Below are 25,754 nucleotides of genomic sequence, written 5' to 3'. Positions count from 1 at the left end.
CAACAATAAAGACTTTTATTCCCATTTAATCTTGGTCAGTATACAGTTTAAATCTGGTTTCTCAAAAGAAGAGTCCAAATAGCCAAAGCAATCCTAAGCAAAAAGGACAAAGCCAGAGGCATAATATTACCCAACTTCAAACTATATTATAAGGCCATAGCAACCAAAACAGCATGGTACTGGTAAAAACAGACACATAGACTAATGGAACAGAATAGAGAACCCAGCCACACACCTACAGCCAACTGATCTTTGACAAAGTCGACAATAATAAGCAGTGGGGAAAGGACGTCCTACTCAATGGGCTGAGACAACTGGCTGGCCATATGCAAAAGAATGAAACTGGACCCCCTACCTTTTACCACATACAAAAAGTAACTCAAGTTGGATTAAAGATTTAAATGTAAAACCTCAAACTATAAGAATCCTAGAAGAAAACTTAGGAAACACCACTCTGGACACTGACCTTGGGAAAGAATTTATGACCAAGTCCTCAAAAGCAATTGCAACAAAACCAAAAATAGATAAGTGAGATTTAATTAAACTAAAAAGCTTCTGCACAACAAAAGAAACTATTAACAGAGTAAATAGACAACCTACAGAATGGAAGAAAATATTCACAAACTGTGCATCTCACAAAGGTCAAATATCCAGAATCTATAAGGGACTTAATGTAACAAGCAAAAAACCAAGTAACCCCATTAATAAATGGCCAAAAGACATGAACAGACACTTTTCAAATGAAAACATAAAGCATCTAATAAACATATGAAAAAATGCTTCACATCACTAATCATCAGAGAAATGCAAATCAAAACCACAATGAAATTGTATTCACTCCAGTCAAATGGCTATCATTAAAAAGTCAAAAAACAGATGCTGGCAAGGCCATGGAGAAAAGGGAATGCTTATACACTGTTGGTGGAAATGTAAATTAGTTCAGCCACTGTGGAAAGCAGCTTGGAGATTTCTCAAAGAACTTAAAACAGAGCTATCATTTTACCCAGCAATCTCATCACTGGGTATATATCCAAACGAAAATAAATTATTCTACGAAAAATACATATGCACTTAGATGTTCATCACAGCACTATTCACAATAGCAAATACATGGAATCAGCCTAGGAGCCCATTAATGTTGGGGTTGATAGAGAAAATATGGTACATACACACCATGAAATACTATGCAGCCATAAAAAAGAATGAAACCATATTCTTTGCAGTAACATAAATGCAATTCGAGGCCATTATCCTAAGTGAATTAATACAGGAACAGAAAACCAAATACCACATGATTTCACTTATAAGTGGGAGCTAAATATTGGGTACATATGGACATAAAGATGGGAACAGTAGACACTGGCAGCTACTAGAGGAGGGAGGGAGAGGGCAAGTGTTGAAAACTACCTATTGGATACTATGTTCACTATTTGAGTGACAGGATCAATTGTACCTGAAACCTCAGCATCACGCAATATACCCATGTAACAAACCTGCACATATACTCCCTGAATCTAAATAAAAGTTGAAATTATTTTTTAAAAACATTAGGTTCCTTTGAATGTTCCATGATTGAAGAGTAGAGACTCACCGTGCAGTGTGTAGAATCACTCTGCTTTCCACATGATATTGAAATTTTAGCACTCTGCCCAAGGAAATTATTCAATGTATCAGTGTAATGAACATGAGTCAATGCAAATATCAAAAAATAATTGAAAAGGTATATGGGTGAAAAAGTGTTTTCTTGTATTGTTTATTTAATCAGTAAAACCAATTTCCACAGTATCTCTGATTCCTGAACGATCTTTTGTAGTGCCCACAGATTTCCATGGGTTTTGCCCTAGAATTAAAATTAAAGTAGGTTTCTCTCTTTAAAACAACTGCAGATATCTGCTTTCAGACTTACAAAATATTGAGACAGAAATAAGGTTGTTAAGGATGGTATCTGAGAATGCACCTTTTACAGTGATCACCACCAAGTTCTTTTTTCCCAGAAATGCCCTGTTTTGCTAGGAACAGTCATTTTTTAAAAATGATGCTGGCCGGGGACAAATAGATGAATGAAACAGAAAAGAGCACTCAGAAATCGTCTAAATTACATATAAAAATTTAGTACATGATAAAGGTGGCATTTCAAAACAATGAGAGAAGGATAGACTCTGTAAGGAATGTCCTGAGAATATTGATTATCTCTCCAGAAACAAAACCCATAATGTGTTCACTATTTCACATCATCAAATCAAATTGAACTATAAATACATCAGAATTCAACACTGGGAAATGTTTTTCTAATATCGGGTTGGGGAAGACCTTCCTAAGCAAAAAATCAAGGTCAGGTGCAGAACAGACAAACTCTACAACATACTAGAGTACATTGAAAAGATCCATACAGTGAAAAAGTCATTAAACAAAGTTAGAAAGTCAATGACAGAGCAAAAGAAATTGCAACAAAAAACCCCAATGCCCATAAAATACAGATACTTTCTTTAAAATAAATTAATAAAGATGAAGAGAAGGAAAAACAGAAAGGAAAGACAATTTGGTATGCAAAAGGACAAAGGATACAAATTGGCAATCCAGAGAAGAAAAATACCAATGATTAATACACACAATAAAAGATAGCCAAGATGAAACACTTGTGCATTGCTGGTGAGAATCTAAAATGGTATAAACACAATGGAAAACAGTATATAAGCTCCTCAAAAACTAAATATAAAAGTACTGTATATGATAATACAGCAACTCTAACCTAACCAATAAGATATCATTTTCCACCAATCAAATTAACAAAAATTTAAAAGATTGAAAATATCCAGTGTGGCTAGGGTTTAGGATGAAGGACACTCCACTGTGGCTTGAATATGTCCCCCAAAGTTCACGTGTTGGAAACTTAATCCCCAAGGCAACAGGCTTGAGAGATGAGGCCTAATGGAGGTGTTTAGGTCATGAGAGCTTCATTCTCATGAATGGATTAATGTTGATTATAAAAGGGCTTGAGGCTGCAGGTTCAATCTCTTGCTCTTTCTCACTCTCTCTTTGCCCTTCTGCCATGAGATGACACTGCAAGGCTTTTATCAGACATTAGCCCCTTAATTTTGCGCTTCCTAGCCTCCAGAACTGTGAGCCAATAAATTTTTGTTCATTATAAACTATCCAGCCTATGGTAGTCTGTTACAGCAACACAAAATGAACTAAGACACATTCTCATATGCTATTAATAGGAACAAAAACTGATAAAAAAAATTTGTGAAGTCAAAGTATTTGGCAGTACTTATGAAAACGTAAAAAAAATGAATGTCCTGTAAGCTAACATTTCTATTCTAGAAATAGTTTCTTCAAAACTATTCAGACAAGTGCATAAATATTCACTTATAAGGATGCTTATCTCAGATCATCTGTAATATTGTGAAATTGGAACCATCTTAAACATTCATTAACAGGAATGACTAAATAAATTATGGTACATCCATACAATAATATAATATGGGATCATTAAAAATGTGAAGTAAAGTTTACTGTGCTGACATGAAATGATGCCTATGGTATATTGTCAAGATAAAATCAAGTTATAGTCATGGACCTAAATGTAAGAGCTCAAACTATAAAACTTCTAAAAGAAAACATTGAAGAAAATTATTGTGACCTTTAGTTAGGCAAAGATTTCTTAGGAGACAAAAATGCACAAACCATAAAAGAAAAATTGATATAGTATCCTTCATCAAAAGTAAAAATGCCTGCTCTTCTGAAAATGTTAAAACAAAAAGACAAGTCCCAGACTGGTAGAAAATATTTGCAAAATACTTATCTGGTAAAGTACTTGTATTGAAAATATGTGAAGAACTTTTACAGCTCAATAATAAGACAAATAATGCAAATTAAGAAATAGGCAAAATATTTGAACAGGCATTTCACCAAAGAAGATCCACATATGGCAAATAAGCACATGAAAATATCCTCAGCATCATTGGTCGTTAGAAAAATGTGATCCCAGCACTTTGTGAGGCTGAGGCGGGCAAATCACCAGGTCAAGAGATGGAGACCATCCTGGCCAACACGGTGAAACCCCATCTCTACTAAAAAATACAAAAATTAGCTGAGTGTGGTGACGCACACCTGTAATCCCAGCTACTCTGGAGGCTGAGGCAGGAGAATCACTTGAACCCAGGAGGCAGAGGTTGCAGTGAGCCAAGATTGCACCACTGCACTCCAGCCAGCAACAGAGTGAGACTCCATCTAAAAAAACAAAAAAAAAAAAAAAAGAGAGAGATATTATTACACACCTACTAGAATGGCTAAAATGTTAAAAATCTGACAGAACCAAGGGCTGACAAGGACTTGGAGCAACTGGAACTCTCAAAATCACTGATGAGAATGAAAAATTCTACAGCTGCTTTAGAAACTGTTTAGCAGTTCCATATAAACTTAAATACACACCATATGATAGAGGAATCCCACTCACAATTATTTACCAAAGAAAAATAAAATCATACATCCACACAAAGGCCTGTATATAAATATTTATAGTAGTTTTATTCATAATAGTCAAAACCAGAAATAACCCAAATGTCCATCAACTGGTGAATGAACAAATTGTGGTACATTTGTAGAATGAAATAGAATTCAACAATGTAATAGAAGCAACTGCTGATAAATGTAACAAGATGAACCTCAAAAGCATTATGCCAAGTAGAAGAAGCCAATCACAGAATTTCTATGTATATAACATTCTGAAAAAGGCAAAACTATGGAACAGATATTAGATCTAGTGGCTGCAAAGAGCTGGGGTTGGAGGAAAAAAGATTGACTATAAAACAATATGAGGAAATTTGGGGGATAAGGAAATATTCTATATCTGAATTATGGTTATGATTGTGTATCTTCATATATTTGTCAAAGCTAATTGAACTGTACATATAAGAGGATGAATTTTACTATGTAAATTACAACTCAGTAAAGTTGACTTGTAAAAAATAAAACAAAAAGGATCGAATGGCTATAGTGTAGATTCAGCTTGATCATATTGTATGTGTATAATGTAGTTGTGCATGCTTGTGGTTATGTATATGTTTGTATGTGTATAGAAAGAGATCTTAAGTAATCTAAACCCAAAATGAACTGTGATTATTTCTAGGGAATAGGGTTGGGGACAATTTCACTTTTTATTTTATATACATCTGTATTGTTTAAATTTTTTCCACATACATGAATATATGTATATATGTATTTAGTATTTAACAATAAAAAATATTAAACACTAAAGATTCTCCAACTTTGTTTTTTTGTTTTTGTTTTTGTTTAGTTTGTTTGTTTTTTGAGTCTCACTCTGTCCCCTAGGCTGGAGTGCAATGGTGAGATCTCGGCTCACTGCAACCTCTAACTCCTAGGTTCAAGCGATTCTCATGCCTCAGCCTCCTGAGTTGCAGGGATTACAGGCATACGCCACCAAGCCCAGCTAATTTTTGTATTTTTAGTAGAAATGAGGTTTTATCATATTGGCCAGGCTGATCTCAAACTCCTGACCTCAGTTGATCTGTCCACTTTGGCCTCCCAAAGTGCTGGGATTACAGCTGTGAGCCACCGCACCAGGCTCTTACTTTGTTATATAATGTTTCTTTAACTATAACCATTTACATTACAAATGTCCCATCTCATCTCACTCTAAAAAGTAGTTTAACCACGAGAAAACTTTATTTCCTTTTATAGGAACAATTTTTATCTTCGAAGTTTAAATTCAAATAACAAATACTTCTTTTTTCCTCTATAATAACTGCTTTTTGCTATAGTGTCTTCTTAAATTAGTTTTCGGGTTCCTTAAAAAGATGTCTGGAAAGTTTTGTGAGAATATTTGTAATCAAAACACCCACATCTTTGAAAACACTTCAGAAAATTAGATATATCAAACATAAACCTGTCAGCAAGGTCAACAGAAACTGGAATTTACAATCAAATGCTAAATGGCCACAGTGCTATCCCTTCTGATAGATTTAATCAAAAAGGTTTCTTTGGAGCTTTCTCCTTAAATTTCAGTTTGATTCATTTTAATTTGTGAAACTGAAAACAAATCTGAAAACAAAATCAAGCTTTTCTGGATGATAGATGCAAATCACAATTGCATCAAATGCTGGTTCTTATCTGTAAAAGATCCTCCCATAAATAATGCAGCCAGGACCACTCACTGAGAACATGTAAGCATTTATAATGGTCCCTAATTCCATTTTTATCAAAATGACAGTGCCTAAAATACAACATTCTGTAATATACTATAATTACTTTAGCTTTTGGCTTCTCCTTTAAAAAATTGCTAAGGCATCATTCCTTTTCTGGTTTTCATACTGTATCTAATAAGATTCCTGAAGGTGGTAGTGGTGGTGGCCGGGGTCGGGGCCGGGGGGGTGCATCTCAGGTTATAGGCAACAAACATGGGCCAGGTGCAGTTGCTCACACCTGTAATACCAACACTTTGTGAGACCAAGGAGGGAGGATCGCTTGAGTCCAGGAATTCAAGGCTAGCCTGGGCAACATAGGGAGACCTCACCTCTACTAAAAATAAAAATTAGCACACGCATAGCTGTGCATGCCTGTAGTTTTAGCTACTCGGGAGGTTGAGACAGAAGGATCACTTGAGCCCAGGAGTTTGAGGCTGCAGTGAGCTATGATCACACCACTAGACTCCAACCTGGGTGACGGAGTGATAGCCCGCTTCTTAAAAAAAGGAAGTATGTTTGTGCTCCCACACTATATAACACTAAAATGTCCTGGACAATATATTTTTATTTAAATGCTAAGGACCTTGTATTTTTCTTCCATCCCCCAGTTCTTCCCTTCTAGGGGGCCTTCCTTTCCTCTCCCAGGGTAGTGATACATATTTCTACATAGGGTTGATGGTATATGTCAAAATACAGAAGACACATTTGGTTAACTTTCAAGATCCACATTTAAAGGTGAAATATAGGAAGTCTTTAGAAAAAGTAATGAACATAGCTTCTATTAAAGCAAAAAGCTTTAATGTCTTCTTTCCAATGTTACTTTACCCAGATTTTTTAATGAAATGTATTATATTACCATTGTTACTATTGATATTTATCTTCTCTCTGCCTCCCATACACACACCCTATAGATAAGTATACCCTAGACAGTAATGTGACCATGTAATGATTATGAGATTTTTAAAAATTATCTGAATTGACTGAACATTAAAGAAGAAAAAGACACAAATAATGTAGATTTAATTAGTACTTCACTCAAAATTGCTTTGTACTTCCAAATATCTTGGTTTGGTATATAACTTCTCAAGTCCTACATCAAATAACACTTTTTTGTAGAATTATAGCTATACATTTTATGATATTGCAATTGATTTAAGAAATTCTCCCCAAAATTTTGAGTATATACAAATTATCTCAATTTTTTTTTTTTTTTTTTGAGACAGAATCTTGCTCTGTCTTCCAGGCTGAGTGCAGTGGCAGGATCATAGCTCACTGCAATCTTGAACTCCTGGGCTCAAGGGATCCTCCTGCATCAGCCTCCTCCTGAGTAACTGGGACTATCAGCAACATGCTCAGCTAATTCTTTTTTTTTTTTTTCGGTAGTGATGGGGTTTCACTATGTTGCCTAGGCTGGTCTTGAACTCCTAGCCTCAAGCGATCCTCCTGCCTCAGCCTTCCAAAGTACTGGGATTACATGCATAAGCCACTGTGCCTGGCTCAACACTTAAAAAAAAAGAAAACAAAAACAAAAAAACCTTTTACTAGTTATTTGCTTGAACAATCTAGAATTTACCAGCCTGAGTAAATATGGCCTCACAGAACAAAAAGTTTATCATTGCCTACAATCCCTAAACATTTAAACATGTTGTACAGCCCCTAGTCTTCAAATAAATGCACATTAAAACAGCATTGTAACACTAATCTTTTACCTATCATTTTATCAAAAGTTACAAAGAATAACTGGTGTTAAAATGGTGGGCTTAGCTGGGCGCGGTGGCTCACGCCTGCAATCCCAGCACTTTGGGAGGCCGAGGTGGGTGGATCGCGAAGTCAAGAGATCGAGACCATCCTGGCCAACAGAGTGAAACCCCATCTCTACTAAAAATACAAAAATTAGCTGGGCGTGGTGGTGAGCACCTGTAGTCCCAGCTACTAGGGAGTCTGAGGCAGGAGAATCACTTGAACCCGGGAGGCAGAGCTTGCAATGACCTGAGATTGCGCCACTGCAGTCCAGCCTGGCGACAGAGTGAGACTCTGCCTCAAAAAAAAAAAAAAAAAAAGTGGGTTTAATAAAAGAGGTAGACATGTAAATTAAAAAAAAAAAGAAGCAGAGAACAATTTGACAATATGCACCAAAAGCCTTTGAAAACACTTTAACTCTGCTATTTCATTTCTAAGAATTTATCTTAGGAAATAATGAGACAACTGAGAAATACTGAAGGTAAAAAGCTGTTTATGGAAGTTTCTTTCTTGTGCTAGCATAAGAACAAATAAAGCAAACAGATAAAACTTAGATTCCACCTAAATATCCAATATAAAATAACTGGTCAAATCAGCTATAGTACCTTCCTAGCAAGTGCATTTGTTTTCTATGGTTGCTGTAACAAATTACTACAAATTTAGTGGCTTAATACCATACCCACTTATTATCTCACAGTTCTGTAGGTCAAAAGACCAAGGAGGCTTGACTAGGTTTTCTGCTTAGGTCTCCCAGGGCAAAAATGAAGGTATCTGCCAAGCTGAGTTCTTATTTGACAAGTGTGGGGAAGAATCAGCTTCCAAGTTCATTCAGGTTCTTGGAAGAATTCAGTTCCTCGCGGTTACTGAGGTCCCTGTTTCATTGCTGCCTGTCAGCCAGGGTCCACCCTCACCAACTTGAAGCCACCACATTCCTTCACATAGTCCCTTCTATCTTAGAACCAACAGTGCTACATAATAGAGTCTTGCTCAGGTTTAAAAGCTCTCTGACTTCCTCTTCTGCAACCAGCCAGAAAAAGTTCTCTGCTTTCCCGGACTCATGTGATTAGATTAGACCCACACAATACCCTCTCCATCTTAGAGCCAACTGTGCCATATACCAGAATACAATCATGGGATTGATATCTCCTCATATTCACAAGTTCCAGGGATTTGGGTGGGACAATTTGGGTGCTAAAAGTCTCTACTGCACCATGGAATAAAATACAATAACTGAAAATGATAATAGAGTTGATATTTGGGCTGCCTTTCAAAAAAAATTAAATTAGTTATTAAATATTGAAATATTTCTGTAGCATTTGTCAACAAGCTATTGCCTTGGTCTCCATCTCCTACCCAGTCCTGGATATTCTCCCAGCTCCTCCCCTAGGAAGACCACGGACCCACCTTTTGATCTAGCAATTAAAGGACTAATGCCTCCTATAGCAGTAAAGCCCCAGGCCACAGTCTGTTCTTTCTGATTGTTTGGTGGCTTTGAAGTAGTAATCATTAAATATTTGTAATATCATCCCTGAATTTGGCGCTATACCTAATGGCAGAAAAAAGAATATTACAGTACTATTAAATGAGGAAAAAAGACATGTTTATTTAAAATGACAAGAGAGACAAATAAACATGTAGGTTTGAACTAGTTTCTTTATATTAGTGAATATATCTAGGAGCAATTCCTGGAATTCCTACTGGCTTATTTATATTACTGAATATGCATAGAAGCAATTCCTAAAAAATATATCACAAAACATTAATTGATTATTTCTAAAACATAGAATTTTAAATAATATTAATTTAATTTTAAAATTTTCTGTTTTTAATGAACAAGTATTATTGGCAAAATAAAAATAATATGTAATAGAGACAAAATAATTCCTGGACTTTTCTCTCCATTGACCATCTACGGCCTTGGGGGAAAATGTTTCTCATTTCTGAACCTCTGTTTCTTAACCAGTAAAATAAACTACATCATATTTTTCATCCTTTCCGGCTCCAAAAGTTTCTGATTCTAAATCTGCCACTCAACTATATATATAGGCTCAATTTGGGCTTTTTAAAAAATGAAGAAAGGAAGGAAACCATCAAAGCCACATAAAATTAAGTCTTCATTTTGTGCACTTTATGCATGGTAGAAAGCTGTAATTTCTTTTTTTTTTTTTTTTTTTTTTTTGAGATGGAGTCTTGCTCTGTCGCCCAGGCTGGAGTGCAGTGGCGCAATCTCAGCTCACTGCAAGCTCCGTCTTCCGGGTTCACGCCATTCTCCTGCCTCAGCCTCCTGAGTAGCTGGGACTACAGGTGCCCGCCACCATGCCCGGCTAATTTTTTTTTTGTATTTTTAGTAAAGACGGGGTTTCACCGTGGTCTCGATCTCCTGACCTCGTGATCCGCCCGCCTCGGCCTCCCAAAGTGCCGGGATTACAAGCGTGAGCCACCGCGCCCGGCCTGTAATTTCTTTTTAACGTGACATAATTCATTTAAGATCAAGGTTCCCAATGTAATTATTTATTCACCTTTCCTAATTGTCAAAATGCTATAAGTTTATTCGGGCTTTTAAATTACATCTCCTGAACTATCGTTATTCAATGAGAATAATGATAGCACCTAGCACCTCAGCACCTAGCACTGAGAATATTGTTAATTATAGTGAAAAAACCAAAGAGCCCACATCCCTGGAGCCAAAATTCAAGATACAAACAATGTCTTAACAATAAGTAAATAAACAAGACAGATTGCTATAAAAACCTAAAAGAAATAAAGGAGATGTGATAGATAAAAATGGAAAAGGGACAATTTTACATAAGGTCACCAGGGAAGGTCTCTCTGAGGAAATAACTTTAAACTGAGACCTGCAAGATGAGAAGAAGATAGCAGTATGAAAAGCCAAAAGAAATATTCTAGCAGAGAGAACAGTAATGTGAAGGCTCTAAGGCAAGAAAGAGTTTCAATTGCCTATGGAATATAAGAAGGATAATGTAATTGCAATAAATGAGTGGGAGAGAGTGGCACCAGATGAAATTAAGGAAACAGGCAGGTACGGATTGCTATAGTTTAAATGTGTACTCACAAAAGTTCGTGTGTTGGAAACATTACCATTGTAACAATATTAAGAAGTGGAGCCTTTAAGAGGGGGTTAATGCTGTTATCATAAGAGTGAGCACACCTCACTCTTGTGGCCTCTTTTGCATGTGCTTACTTGCCTTTCCACATTTCTGCCATGATATGACACAGCACAAAAGGCCTTGCCAGAAGCTGCTGCCATGCCCTTGGACTTTTCAGCCTCCAGAACCATAAGCTAAATAAACTTCTTTTCTTTATAAATTACCAGTCTGTCATATTATGTTACAGCAACAGAAATGGACTAAGATACATGTAAGTATCTTACCAGAGTAAAGAATTCAGATTTTATCCTAAATACCAATGAGAAGACATTCAAAACTTTTGAACCTAGAAGAAATGTGATCTGTTTTTGAAAGATAACTTCGGCTGTTGTGTAGGGAGGGAGGAGATTATAGGAAGGCAAAAGTGGAACCTTGAAGACCAGTTAGAAGGCTACTGTAGAAGTCCAAGCAAGTGTAGATGAGTCACTAAGAATAAGAGTATCAGTGAAAATGGACAAAAGCAAATGGTTTAAAAGATATTTTAAGCAACAATCCATAAGCTTGCTGATGGGATCATGGTAAAACAAAGGGGAAGATCAGCAGGATAGATCCTAAAGATTTGTCTTGAGCAACTTAGTGATTAGTATGATTAGCAGTACTATTTACTAAGATGAGAAAAACTACAAGAAGATCAAACTTTGCAGGTGAAATCAAGAGCTCTGTTTTAGACACAAGTTTAAAGATGTTTATTAAACTTCCTACAGGAGAGGTTAAAGAGACAATTAGACATAAAAGTTCAGGATTCAGAATAGAGATCAGTCTAGAGATAATAACTTGTAAGTCAACAGAATATGGATAGTAGTTAAAGAATAAGAGCCAAAATAGAGATAGACAATTCAAAATGTAAGTACAGTAAGTCTGAGTATAGGAAAAGGAAATAAATTTTGTTAATTTATCTTAATATAAAGCATACCAGTACCAAAAGTAAGAAATTATACTTATAGATTCATGATTCATGAAAAAGTACATATTTATAAATGCATATATTTGAAACTAAAATTTAGAACCTGAAATTACTTATTAAGTAACAATAAGGGAAAAAATTCATTCCCAGAGAGAAATATTCATCTTAGATGTCTAATTTCTTACCATAAAATCACTTACTCATGACGGAACTAGCAAAATCACGTCAAGAAGAATCTCTATAAGCCCAACAACACACAACACTCACTGTAAGCCCAATACTGCACATCCAAACGTTTTGTCATGGTATATGGTAGCCACTAGGACCTCAAGCCAAAAATCCTGACAAGTTTCTAAGTAGCAGATAATTACAGTGAATTCATAGTGCCCTTAATTCTAAAAGCATTGCCATGTTTTGTATAAAACATTTATATACTACCTATATGACTTTAAGCAAGTTACTTAACCTCCCTGCACATTAATTCTTATGCTTAAAATACAGAAAATTAACATATAAAGAACTCTCACTTACAACTCAACAATTAAAAAGACAACCCAATTTTACAATGAAAAAATAACTTGATATATATTTCTCCAAAGAAGATACATAAGTAGCTAGTAAGCACACACAGAGATGTTCAATATCATTAGGCACAGGGGAAATGCAAGTCAAAACTATCATGGAATAGCACATTACACCCATTTAGATGGCAATAAGAAAAAAAGGTGAATAATAGCAAGTGTTGTAGAAGATGCAGAGAAATTAAAACATCATACATTGCTAGTAGTACTGTAAAATGGTACAGCTGCTTTGGAAAGTTTGGCAGCTCCTCAAAAAGTTAAACATATCACGCCTGTAATCCCAGCACTTTGGGAGGCTGAGAAAGGCAGATCATGAGGTCAGGAGATCGAGACCACCCTGGCTAATACGGTGAAACCCCGTCTCCACTAAAAATACAAAAAAATTAGCCGGGCATAGTGGCAGGCATCTGTAGTCCCAGCTACTCAGGAGGCTGAGGCAGGAGAATGGCATGAACCCAGGAGGCAGAGTTTGCAGTGAGCCGAGATCGCGCCACTGCACTCCAGCCTGGGTGACTGAGCGAGACTCCATCTCAAAAAAAAAAAAAAAAAAAAAAAAAAAAGTTAAACATAGAGTTAACTTATGACCTAGTAATTACAATCCTAAGTATCTACCCAAAAGAATTAAAAATATATGTTCAAACAAAAATGTGTACATAAATGTTCATGGCAGCGTTATTCATAATGGCCAAAATGTGGAACAACACATATGTCCAACAACTGATGAATGGGTAAATAAAATTTGGCATATCAATACAATGAAATATTATTCAGCATTGAAAACAATATGTTACGTAAAAGAAGCCAGACACAAAAGGCCATGTATTGTATGAATTCATTTACAAAAAGTATCCAGAATAGGCAATTCATAAAACAAAAAGTAGATTAATGGTTGCCTGGGACAGGGAGGATTTAAAGGGAAATAGAGAGTGACTGCTAATTGGTGTAGTGTTCCTTTTGTGGGTGAGGAAAATATTCTGAAATCAGATAGTGAGGCCGATTACAAAGTCTTGTGAATATACTAAAAACCCCTCAATTGTATGCTTTATATTTAGATACAGGATCTTGCTATGTTGCCCAGGCTGGACTCACAAACTCCTGGCCTCAAGCAATCCTCCTGCCTCAGCCTTGCAAGTAGCTGGGACTACATCCTCCAAAGTAACTGGGACTACAGGCACATGCCAACACACCTGGCCAAATTGTACACTTTTTAAAAGAGTAAATTTCATGGTGTATGAATTTACCTCCATAAAGCTGTTATTTGTTAAAGTAACGATAAAAAGAATATGGTTAAATACAGTGCCAGGACAGTTCTCTAGGTGACCTTGGATAGACCCAATTCTCTCCCCTATTCTTAGCCGTAGTTTTCAAGAATAACTGTAGAATGTTCTAGGAATGCAACATCCTGAGATAGGGGAGGGACTGGCTGGAACAGCCGGGCCCTGTTCCTCTCTTCCCTAGAAACAGGATGTCCTTCAGTGCTTTAGCCCAGCATGTCAACTTGTCCCTGTGGTATATAACCTCGGGTGGGCTGCTTCTGGGAGTCCTTCAGCTGTGGTACAAGTAAGGCACACACAGCTGAGACTCCATGTGACCCTGGAAGATTTCCTGAGCCTTGGAGGACCAGCTCACTCTGAATCTTACGTTTCTGTTGTCTCTTGCTGCCTATGTGTAAGTAATAAATTTGCTTCATGTAGCTTGTTGTGTACGTAGATAATCTGCCTCACCGGACTCAAACATGTTGGTAATCAACACACAGTAAACCTGCTTCACATCTACCTCGGGGGTTGTTACCAAGATTTAAATGAGTTAATATTCATTAAGTGCTTAAAGAAAAAATGTTGACCCATTGGAAGGGCTACGTAAGTGATAAAAAACAGGCTTTTCCATCAAGGCAAAAGTTTGTTTGGGTACACATGCCCATCTGCTCCTAACTCATAGCATTAATAGAGTAAATATAAAACAGTTTGTAATACATACAGCCAATAAAATATTAGTATCTAGAATTGAACAAAACATTCAAATCAATAAGAAAATGACAACAAAATAGAAAAATGGGCAAAGTATAAGAACAGACAATTCATAGACAAAGAACACCAAATAGCCAATAAAATATGAACTACATTGATATGAAATACTAAAATAAAATATTATTTTATAATATATTAAAATAAAATAAAATATAAAATATTAATATAAACACCCTTACAGTTACTAATCAGGAAAATGCATAATTAAAAAAAGATACATTTTATACTCATCCAGTTTGGCAAAAAGTTTAAAATTCTAATAACCCCCAAGTGTTGGTGAGAATGTGGAGAAATAGAACACTTTAGAGAGCAATTTGGCAATATCTAGTGGAGGTAAAGATTCTTACACTCTGTGAACCAGCAATTCCATTTCTGAGAACATGCTTCAAAGAAACTCTCACAAATGCATAAGGAGACAGACTAAGAATATATATTACATCCTAGTTTATGGTAAGTGAAAACTAGAAAATATCTATTAATATGAGAATGATACATGGAAGCATTTATACAATGGAAATCATATGCAGCAGTTCATGAAGGAACTAAAGGTACATGTATCAGTGTGAACAAATCTCCAAAAATATAACTGTGTACAAAAAATTTTAGAAAGATGTGTACACTGTATGACTTTAACAAAATTTCAAAACATGTAAAACAATGCTATATATTTTACACGTATATAATAGCCTGAGAATAATTAACAACAAATTCAGAATAATGATTACCTCTATAGAGGGAAGGAGAAAAATGGGATTATGGAGGGATACACATAAGGCAGCAATTATATCTGTACTGCATTTCTTTTAAAACACCTAACTGAAGTAAATACAGACTAATAGAAAGAGTTAATAAAGGTAAATGGTGGACACACAGGTATATAGTATATTTTCCAAGCTTACCTATATAATGAGTAATTACTGGGAAGTAAAAGAAAAAATATTGATGCCTTCCAGTCTCCAGTCAAAAAGAAATATTGCTGGCCACAGTGGCATGAGACTGTAGTCACAGCTACTTGGATAGCTGAGGTGGAAGGATCGCTTGATGCCAGGAGCTCCTGGCTACCATTTGCTATAGCTATGCCACTGAATAGCCACTGCACTCCAGCCTGAGCAACACAGAGACCCTGTTTACAAAAAAGACAGAAAATACAAGGAAATAGAACAAAGACACTACTTTTTCTTACTTGTTTATTGATATTTCATTTGCTTTTGGTTAAATTTCTTCCTTATTAATCTTGATGACAAAGTCCCTTTGGATATAATTAAATGACATTTAATTAAAAGATAATTGTAAACATTTAATAAGGGATAATATACAAAATAAATGATTACAAGTTTGCAGTAAACTTCCTCCAGCTGTTCCATTTCTAGACTATCTGTAGAGTGTTTTCTAAGAGCTTAGACATTTTTAATGTTATTTAGTGATTCAAGGGGGAAATTATTTAGGCAAACTTTAACATGATTTTTTAATTGACAAATAAAAATTGTATATATTTACAGTGTATAACATGATGTTTTGATGTATGTATACCTTGTGGAATGTCTAAATCAAGCTACTTAACATATGCATTACTTCACATTATTTACTTTTTGTGGTGAAAACACTTAAAATCTACCCTCCTAGCAATTTTCAAGCATATAACATATTGTTAGTAGATACAGTCATCATAATATACAATAGATCTCTTGAAATCATGCCCCTTATCTAACCGAAATTTTGAGTCCTTTGATCAACATTTTCCCACGTCACTAGCTTCTAGCCTCTGGTAATCATCACTTTACATTTCTTTACGTTCTGCTTTTTTCAGTTCCATGTATGTGAGAACATGCAGTATTTGCGTTTCTCTGCCTGGCTTATTTCAGGTAACACAACATCCTCCAGGTTAATCCATGTTGTTAAAGTGACAGGGTTTCCTTTTTTTTTTGATGCTGAATGGTACTACACTGTGTGTATATCTCACATTCTCTTTGTCTGCTCACCAGTTGATGGATGCTAAGGTTGATTCCACAGCTTGGTTATTGTGTATAATGCGGCAATGAACATGAGCATGCAGATATTTCTTCCATGTACTGGTTTCATATCTTTTGGATACGTATCCAGTAGTGAGATTGCTGGATCATATGGTAGTTCTTTTTTAAATTTTTTTTTTTTTTTGAGACGTAGTCTCGCTCTGTCGCCCAGGCTGGAGTGCAGTGGCGCAATCTTGGCTCACTGCAAGCTCCGCCTCCCGGGTTCACGCCATTCCCCTGCCTCAGCCTCTCCGAGTAGCTGGGACTACAGGCGCCCACCACCACGCCCGGCTAATTTTTTTGTATTTTTAGTAGAGACGGGGTTTCACCATGGTCTCGATCTCCTGACCTCGTGATCCGCCCGCCTCAGCCTCCCGAAGTGCTGAGATTACAAGCGTGAGCCACCGCGCCCGGCCCTTTTTAAAATTTTTGAGGAACATCCATACCGTTTTCCGTAATAGCTATCCTAATTTACATTCCCACCAACAGTGTACAAGGTTAACATTATTCTTTAATCACAATTTATTTAATTTTCAAGTAATCTACTCTTTTATAAAGAGTATTGCTATGATTAACTTTTAATATACAGTTGCTTAATAAAGGAGAAACATTCTGAGAAATGTATCATTAGGGATTTCATCATCATGCAAACATTATAGAGTGCACTTACACAAGCCTAGATGGTATAGCCTGCTATACCATCTAGGCTTTATCTTCCTAGGCAACAAACTTGTACCGCATATGTTATTATACTGAGTGCTGTAGGTAATTGTAACATGATAGTATTTGTGTATCTAACCATACATAAACGTAAAAAAGATACAGTAAAAATACAGTATGATAAATCTATGGGACTACCATCATATATGCAACCTGTCATTGATCAAAATATCATTATACAGTGCATAACTGTGTTCTTAAACTTGTTGTTAGTTTAGTAGATGCAAGCATTTTTTAAAAAGAGCATTCTTCATCTTTCTTTTACCCAGCTAACTCATCAGAGTCAACTCATGGGAAAATAGCTTAGAAATAACCATATTTCCAATTTTAAAACATCAAAGTGGAAATATAAGCTTTAGCGTTTAGTATAATAATTTAGCTAACCAAGCAAACAGAATGAGATTAGGAAAACCATGGTCACTCTAATAACATGTAGTATAAATAGAAACTCTCCTTTTTTTCAAACCATCAAGATTAACAATTTAATTTGTTCTTATGGTTACCTAGTTAACAAGCATCAAGAAGTGATCGTTTTGTGAGAACACTGTAATAAGCATTGTGTACATATTTTTCAATAGACCCTATAATACTTAGTCTTAAGAAGTGTAAATAGGAACTGGAGAGTAAAGACTCCATAAGAAATACTTTGGAAACAGTGACAGTGCATCCCATAAGCAAATCATTCAACTCCAGCATCTTATTTCTAATATCTGGTTCAGGTATCAGGAACAATGTTACATCATTGTATCCTACTTCTATAGCACAAAATTATTAAAGAATCAGAAAGTAGTCAGAAAGTCTGGTTTAGGTGCCTCGGTCTTGCAGTTCTATTACATTTTCTTGTCAACAGTTAGCCTCCCTCAAGATGATATTTGTTTATTATTTAGTGTGCACTGTGTGCCAGGTACTGTTGTAAGCATGTTAGAAATAATAATTTATATCAGTAAGATTACAATAAGTCTGGCAGCACTAAGAAATGATCCTGAATTTCAGTGTCTCACAACAAGAAAGATCTATTCCTCACTACATTGTATGTTGGCTTTGACTGTGGTTCTGCTTCCTGTCCTCTTCAGTCCAGGACCTACGTTGAGGAGAACCCTATCTCAGACATCACCATTCTCATGGTAGAGAGAAAAAAGAGAATGGCAGAAACATGCAATGGCTGCAGTGAGCTCTTGAAATTTCTGCACGTAAGTTATATACAGCAGTTAGACTAACATTTTACAGGCCAAAAAAGTGACTTGGCCAAATCTGACAATGAAGAAGGGATGGATAATCTTCTCATAGACAGGGCCCTACAATTTTGAAAATACAAGGTATCATCGTCATGTCAACCGTACGAGGGTAGGCATTATTATTATCACCATTTTACAGTTCAGGAAATTGGGGCACAAGGATATTAAGCAACTACTTCAAGCTCATACAGCTAGTAAATGGCAGAGCCGGAACTTGAAACTCTGGCAATACATGCTCCTAACTACTACACCATGCTAACTCCTTATGTTTTTGCTCTATTATTTTCACTTCTTCAGAAAAATATCTGAAGCTCATTCACACAAAAGTATTTGACACTTAAGTCATAACTACATTTTAAGGATTTGCATTTTAAGGCAACAAAGTCTTAAGATAAAGTTGCAAAGTATAGACAGCTGGATTTCAGAAGATTTGTGGGGGACAGCAGCCTTTGTAATGCTCCTGCAATCACACCTAATAATTAGCCCCTTATTCTGTTTTTATACACTTATTTAATTGCTGCAGTTTGAGGTCATCTACTTAGAGAGGCTTTCCTCACAACCCTATTTTTAAAAAACACACATGCCTCATCATCATCACAATAACTAACTTCTTTGTTCTTCATCCCTTTCTTCTGCTTTATTTTTTCATCATAAGCTACAATCTAGTTTTATTTTCCATGATTGTTTATTATCTGTCTCCGCTGTTTAGTTATAAGTTCTATGAGGATGTGGACACTGTTCATCTTATTCAATGTTGTAGCCATAGTATCACCACGGGAACTGGCATATAGTAGGTCCTCAATGAAGGTTTGTTGAATGGATTGATAAATGGGTATATGAGCACATGAATTAACAAACTCAATGTATAATACTCAAAAGTAGAGTAAGACTAGCTATGAAAGAAATACTGGAGTAACCACGGTAAAGCATTTTTTATATTCGCTAGAAGTTATTACTTTTATTGAATGCCAGCTGTGTGTCAAATGCCATAATTATACAAAGAAATATAACATAAAAGTCAGTCCCTGAGGCATACAATGTAATTAAGGAAACGGACTATACTAACAAAGAAATTAATAATAGATTAATTATATAAAAATTATAATAGAAAAGAATGATCAGTAAAATGTCTTTAGTATAATATGTTTCAACTTCATGCAAATAGATGTGTGTAAACACATATATGAGAAATTTTGTAAATTTCCCACGCAATTGAATAAAGGGGAAAAAAATCACAGCATACCTGTCAGGACCAAAAGTATTTGCTGTAATTTATTGCGTCCTAAAGTACAATTCTCAACAGGCTTTAAAAGAAAAAAAAAATCCAGTATCCTAAAAATGTACCATGACAATGTCCAGCCTACAATAGTAAATTACTAGATGTAAAAAATTAAGAAAATATGACTCAAAACCAAAAAACAAAAGCAAGCAACAGACACAGTCCTGAAATGATCCAGATGTTGGTATTAGCAGACACAAACTTTAAAGCATATATTATAAATTTATTCATGAGCTTAAAGAAAAATATGGTCATAATTAGTAAATACATGAGGAATCTCAGCAGAGAAATAGAAACTATTTTTTTAAAGAGTTGAAGTCCTAGAATGGAAAATACATAAGGCACAAATTCTTTTAACAGCATTGTGAAGACTACAGAAGAAAGTGATAGTGGATTTGAAGGCAAATCGAATAAATTGTCTACTAGAAGAGAGAAAAAAATGATTTAAAAAAATTAACAGAGATGGCTGGGTGCGGTGGCTCACGCCTGTAATCCCAACATTTTGGGAGGTGGGTGGATCATCTGATGTCAGGAGTTTGAGACCAGTCTGGCCAACATGGTGAAACCCTGTCTCTATTAAAAATACAAAAATTAGCCAGGCATGGTGGCGGGCACCTGTAATCCCAGCAACTCAGGAGGCTGAGGCAGGAGAGTCGTTTGAACCCAGGAGGCAGAGGTTGCAGTGAGCTGAGATTGCACCATTGCACTCCAGCCTGAGCGACAAGAGTGAGACTCCATCTCAAAAAAAAAAATTAATAGAGACTCAGTGACCTCTAGGACAATATAAAATGATATAACACACACACACACACACACACACACACATTCATACATATAGATATACATACGTGTGTGTGTGTGTGTGTGTGTGTGTGTGTATAGTAACTAAAGTCTCAGGTGGAGGGGAGAGACAAAATAAGGCAAAATATATATATATTACAAAAAAATAAATAAAATAAAGTTGGCCAAATGCGGTGGAAAACATCAAATTAATGATCCAACATTCTCCATGAACCCCAAACAAAATAAGTGTACAGGAGAGAGCATGTGTGTATGTCAAAGTCAACTGCTGACAACCAAAGTTAAACAAATCTAAAAGTGGTCAGAGAAAAAGACAATACAAACAATGGCAGACTTCTCATCAGACATAATGGAAGCCAAGAGACAAATAACATTTGTAAACTACTAAAGGAAAAAAAACTTTCAAAGAAAGTTTGAAATATTCACTCACTCTTTGTTGAGTGAATATACCCCAAATGAGTGGATTGAAGACATTTGCAGATAAACAAAAACACAATCAAAACTAGCAGCCCTCAACTGTTAATGAACACTAATTATTATATAAATTTAAAAACTGACCAGGCATGGTGGCTCACGCCTGTAATCCCAGCACTTTGGGAGGCCAAGGCAGGCAGCTCACCTGAGGTCAAGCATTCAAGACCAGCCTGGCCAATATGGTGAAACCCCATCTCTACTAAAAAAAATACAAAAAAATTAGCTGGGCATGGTGGCACATGCCTGTAGTCCCAGCTACTCCAGAGGCTGAGGCAGGAGAATCACTTGAACCCGGGAGGCAGATGTTGCAGTGAGCTGAGATCGCACTACTGCACTCCAGTCTGGGTAACAGAGCAAGACTCCATCTCAAAAAAATAAATAAATAAAAATAATAAAAATTAAAACCACAGACTGGGGTAAATTATTCACAATGCAAATGTATAACATAGGTCTTATATCCAGAATATAAAAAGAGGTCATACAACTCACTAATAACAAGGCACGCATTCCAATTTCATAAATAGGCAAGACTTGCACAGACATCTCACAAAACATTTATGAATGGACAATAAGCACATGGAAAGGTGCTCAATGTTGCTAGTTATCAGCATAATGTAAATTAAAAACACAATGAGATGTTACTTTTCTCATTGGCTAAAATTTAAAAGATGAACACCTCCAAACATTGGGCATGGACATGGAGCAATTATGCGTTAGTTGTGGGAATTAAAAATGTTACAACCACTTTGGAAAACTGTTTAGTAGTTCGTTATATATTTAAACATATGCTTACCCTTTGACCCTCCAACTCCACTCGTAGGTACTTAACAAAAGAAATAAAAATGTATGTCCGTACAAAGACTTGTATGTGACAATTTATAGCAGCTTTATTCATAATAGCCAAAAAATGAAACAGCCCAAATGATCATCAGCAAGAAAATAGACTAACAATTTGTGCTAAATCCACACAATGAAATAATACTCAACAATAAAAAAAGAACTACAAAACATGAATGAATATATCGATGAATCAAATCAATAAATTTTGTATGCTCGGTAGCATGAATGAATTTCAAAAACATTATGTTGAGAAAAATAACAGACACAAAAGAGAACTGAATTCATTTTTTTAAAATTTAGGAACACAAAACTAATCTATCAGAATAGATGGCAGAACTGTGGTTGCTTCGGGGCTTGACACAAAAAAGGGCATGAAGGAACTTTCTGGGTGATAGAAATATTCTGTATTTTGATTGGATATTGGTTAGGTAAGGTGACACAATTTTCAAAACTCATTGAGTTGTACATTTAAAATCTGTCTTCAACTTCTTGTAAAGATTACCTCAATAAACAAAAACCATGGCAGAATTTTCAAATAATTTGGCAACCCAATTTTAAACTTATGAGAAAAAGCAAAGCTTATGAATGGTCAAGACACTGTTGAGGAAGGAGGAGGTAGAGGGCAAAGTGGGCAAACACTTTTGCACTAAAATTAGGATTTATTATTAACCTATTATAATTTTTAAATGTAGTATTGGTAAAGGGAAAGATAAATTGACCAATGGAGTAGAACAGAGGCCCAAAACAGAACCACACACAGATGCCAGAGATGGCGATGAAAATTACTGAAACAGATTACTGAATAAATTGTACGAGGAAAACTGATTATTCAAATGGAAACAAAATTAGATCCTTGCCTTAACACATACATAAAAAATAATTTCAAATGGATCAAAAACTTGTATGTGAAGAACAAAATTTGAAAACTTTTACAGATAATTATAGAAGAATATTTTTATGACATCAGGTTTGAAAAAACTTTTCAAACAAAATTACTAAACAAAAGATATCAATAAATTTGACAAATTAAAATAAAGAACTTCTGTTCATCAAAAGATACCAAAAGAAGAGTGTAAAGAAAACAAGACACAAAACGAATTATAAAACAAGCATAGACAGAAGAACTATAAGAAAAATATATAAATATCCCCCCCCCAAAAAAAAGCATTTCATAGAAGAAAAAATAATGAAACAACAACAAAGAAAAACATGAGGGAAAGTATGTCCAATCTCATTTGTAGGACTGTGAGCTCTTCCTTTTTCATTTATTAAACATTGGAGGAGTAACGTTGTAAAGAAGAAGAGGTGTATCAAAGACAAATTATGAGATAATGCAGAAGGAACTAATGTTAAAATCAATATTCAGCCAAAACCAAGACCTACGCCTATATTCACCATCAGAGATTGGACTTCTCAAATGTAAGAAACTTGGGAATGTTACCCAAAAAGTTATTTCACTATAATTTTGTCATTAAAACCAGCAGTAAAATTTTGAAAATTTGACATAATAGAGGAAGAACCATTTCTCAGTACTGTCAGCTGCTAGACTGCTCCTGCATTCACGCTACGGCTTATCTGTGATACTAAATAGACACACTCTTTCAACTGAGGTTGGTAGAGAAACATGATATTTTAGGAATTCCTCATTTTTCTTTAACACTTTCCTCCTTTATTCTTTATATTCTTTGTTGTGTCTAGATCAAAGAAGATTTATCACAGATGTTGTTGTACATGATTTGGGTTGTTTTCCTGCCTTGTGAAATTTTAACAAGGCAAACTTAATTTTGTTTTTTATTCATCCTTCGAGATGTGAAACATTCCCATAGAGAACTTTTTCCTGCAAGACTTATGGCCTAAATAGAACTAAATACAAAATACTAGTATAATTTTAAAGGTTATTTGCTTTGATAATTTAATGTTAATACAACAAACATTTCCAAAGATTGTAATATTAATAAGATTTCTATTACTCTTTCTTGTATTATTTCAATTTTATAAATATTTACTGGCTCTAATAAGATACAATATTCTTATTAAGGTTATCTAGTTAATATATTCTCTCTTAACATTAACCTTTACTTTAAATCTATTTCTTTATACATTTATTATTTGAAATGGCCTGGTTATTTTTGGATATAAAGTTAACAGTTTTCACAATCATCATTAATTTTTGCTGCATTTGACTCTTGCAATAACATTTACATTCATGTTTCAACAAACCTATAGACTGTCAACATTTAAAGCATATAGAGATATTTTTCATTCAAAAGTACATATAGAATACATATCTATATTTGAAAGTGACTATTCAGCTAGTAATAATAAATCTGAATTATTTGTCTTGTTTATGCTATTGGCAGTGTAATGCTGATTCAATGCACTAGTATCCTATACACTTACATCAGTGATCCTGCAAATATTTAGAGCTGACATTTGAAGTAGGCGTTGTACTACTCAGCTTTCCAAAAGCTGTGGCCTGAGACAAAGACAAAAATTTTGGCCAAATACTGAGGCTAACACCAACTATGGTGTATCCCTAAAAAGAAGTGTAGGCCAAGTATCTATCTCCTAGACAGAACTTTATGCCATATTCACATAAATACATACACAAATTCTTCATCTTCAAACTTTTAATTTGCATGCCTACAAAAAACAGAGATGAAACATAACGGCCTTCAATGAATCATGCCATGAATGCTCTTGTTCTTGTTGATAGTGATGATTTATTCTCATCTTATAACCCACTGCCACTTACAACACTTCATAGCAGCCCCTTAGGCAACCATCACTCATAACCAATGGGATAAACCCCATTCCCTATTTATCCCCCTTTGTAATAGCAGCCCTTCAAAATGGATTTGGACAAAGTGAGCTTCATGGTAAATTCTGAATTAAAGAATAAAAACAAGGTTATTTCAGGCATAAAAGGTATTGCTATAAATGAATAAATTATATGAATATCTGGCTGCAATCAAAATGGTGAAAATAGATATAGGAAAAGACAAAAATTGTTCATAATATTTTAGTTCAGTGTCTACACTATTCTAAAGCAAAGAAATTTCTACTTATGATAATTTTACTGACTCAGAGAATACATCATTCATATTTTTTTAAAAAATGAATACTTTGCCTTGAACCTTCAGACCTTACCTATTTTCAAATTGCCCAACCCTCACAGAATAGCAAGAATAATGGTTCTCAACTTCTTAATTTCATGGCTCTTGAGCCTCTAAAGAATTACTGATGACCTGTATTAGTCCGTTTTCACACTGCTATGAAGAGCTGCCTGAGACTGGGTAATTTATAAAGGAAAGAGGTTTAATCAATTCACAGTTCCATATGGCTGGGGAGGCCTCAGGAAACTTACAATCATGGTGGAAGATGAAGAAGAAGCAAGTACCTTCTTCACAAGGCAGCAGGAAAGAGAAAAAATGCAGGGAAACTGCCACTTTTAAACAATCAGATCTCTTGAGAACTCCCTCACTATCACGAGAACAGCATGGGGGAAACTGCCCCCATGACACAATCACCTCCATCAGGTTTCTCCCTCCACACTTGGGGATTACAATTCGAGGTGAGATTTGGGTGGGGACACAAAGCCAAACCATATTATGAACCTAAAGATCTTTTGTTTGTGTGAGTTATATATACTGATACCTATCATATTAGATATTGAAACAGAAAATTTTAAATATTTACTTGTTTTACAGTAACATAATAAGCCCATTACATGTTAACATAAATGACATTTTTATAAAAAATAACTATATT

At 35.3% G+C, this 25,754-nt stretch overlaps 1 protein-coding gene across 1 annotated transcript in view; it reads left to right on the top strand.

Moving 5' to 3' along the window:
- The window catches only part of TTC29 (tetratricopeptide repeat domain 29), a 314,056-nt gene that overhangs the window by 268,691 nt on the left and 19,611 nt on the right, over positions 1-25,754 (top strand). The gene's annotated exons all lie outside the window — the stretch shown is intronic.

The sequence above is a fragment of the Nomascus leucogenys genome, chromosome 7b (genome assembly GCF_006542625.1).
Source record: "Nomascus leucogenys isolate Asia chromosome 7b, Asia_NLE_v1, whole genome shotgun sequence".
Classification (NCBI taxonomy): Eukaryota; Metazoa; Chordata; class Mammalia; order Primates; family Hylobatidae; genus Nomascus; species Nomascus leucogenys.
The sequence above is the reverse complement of the archived record's forward strand: the minus strand, read 5'-3'. Positions and strand labels throughout refer to the sequence as shown.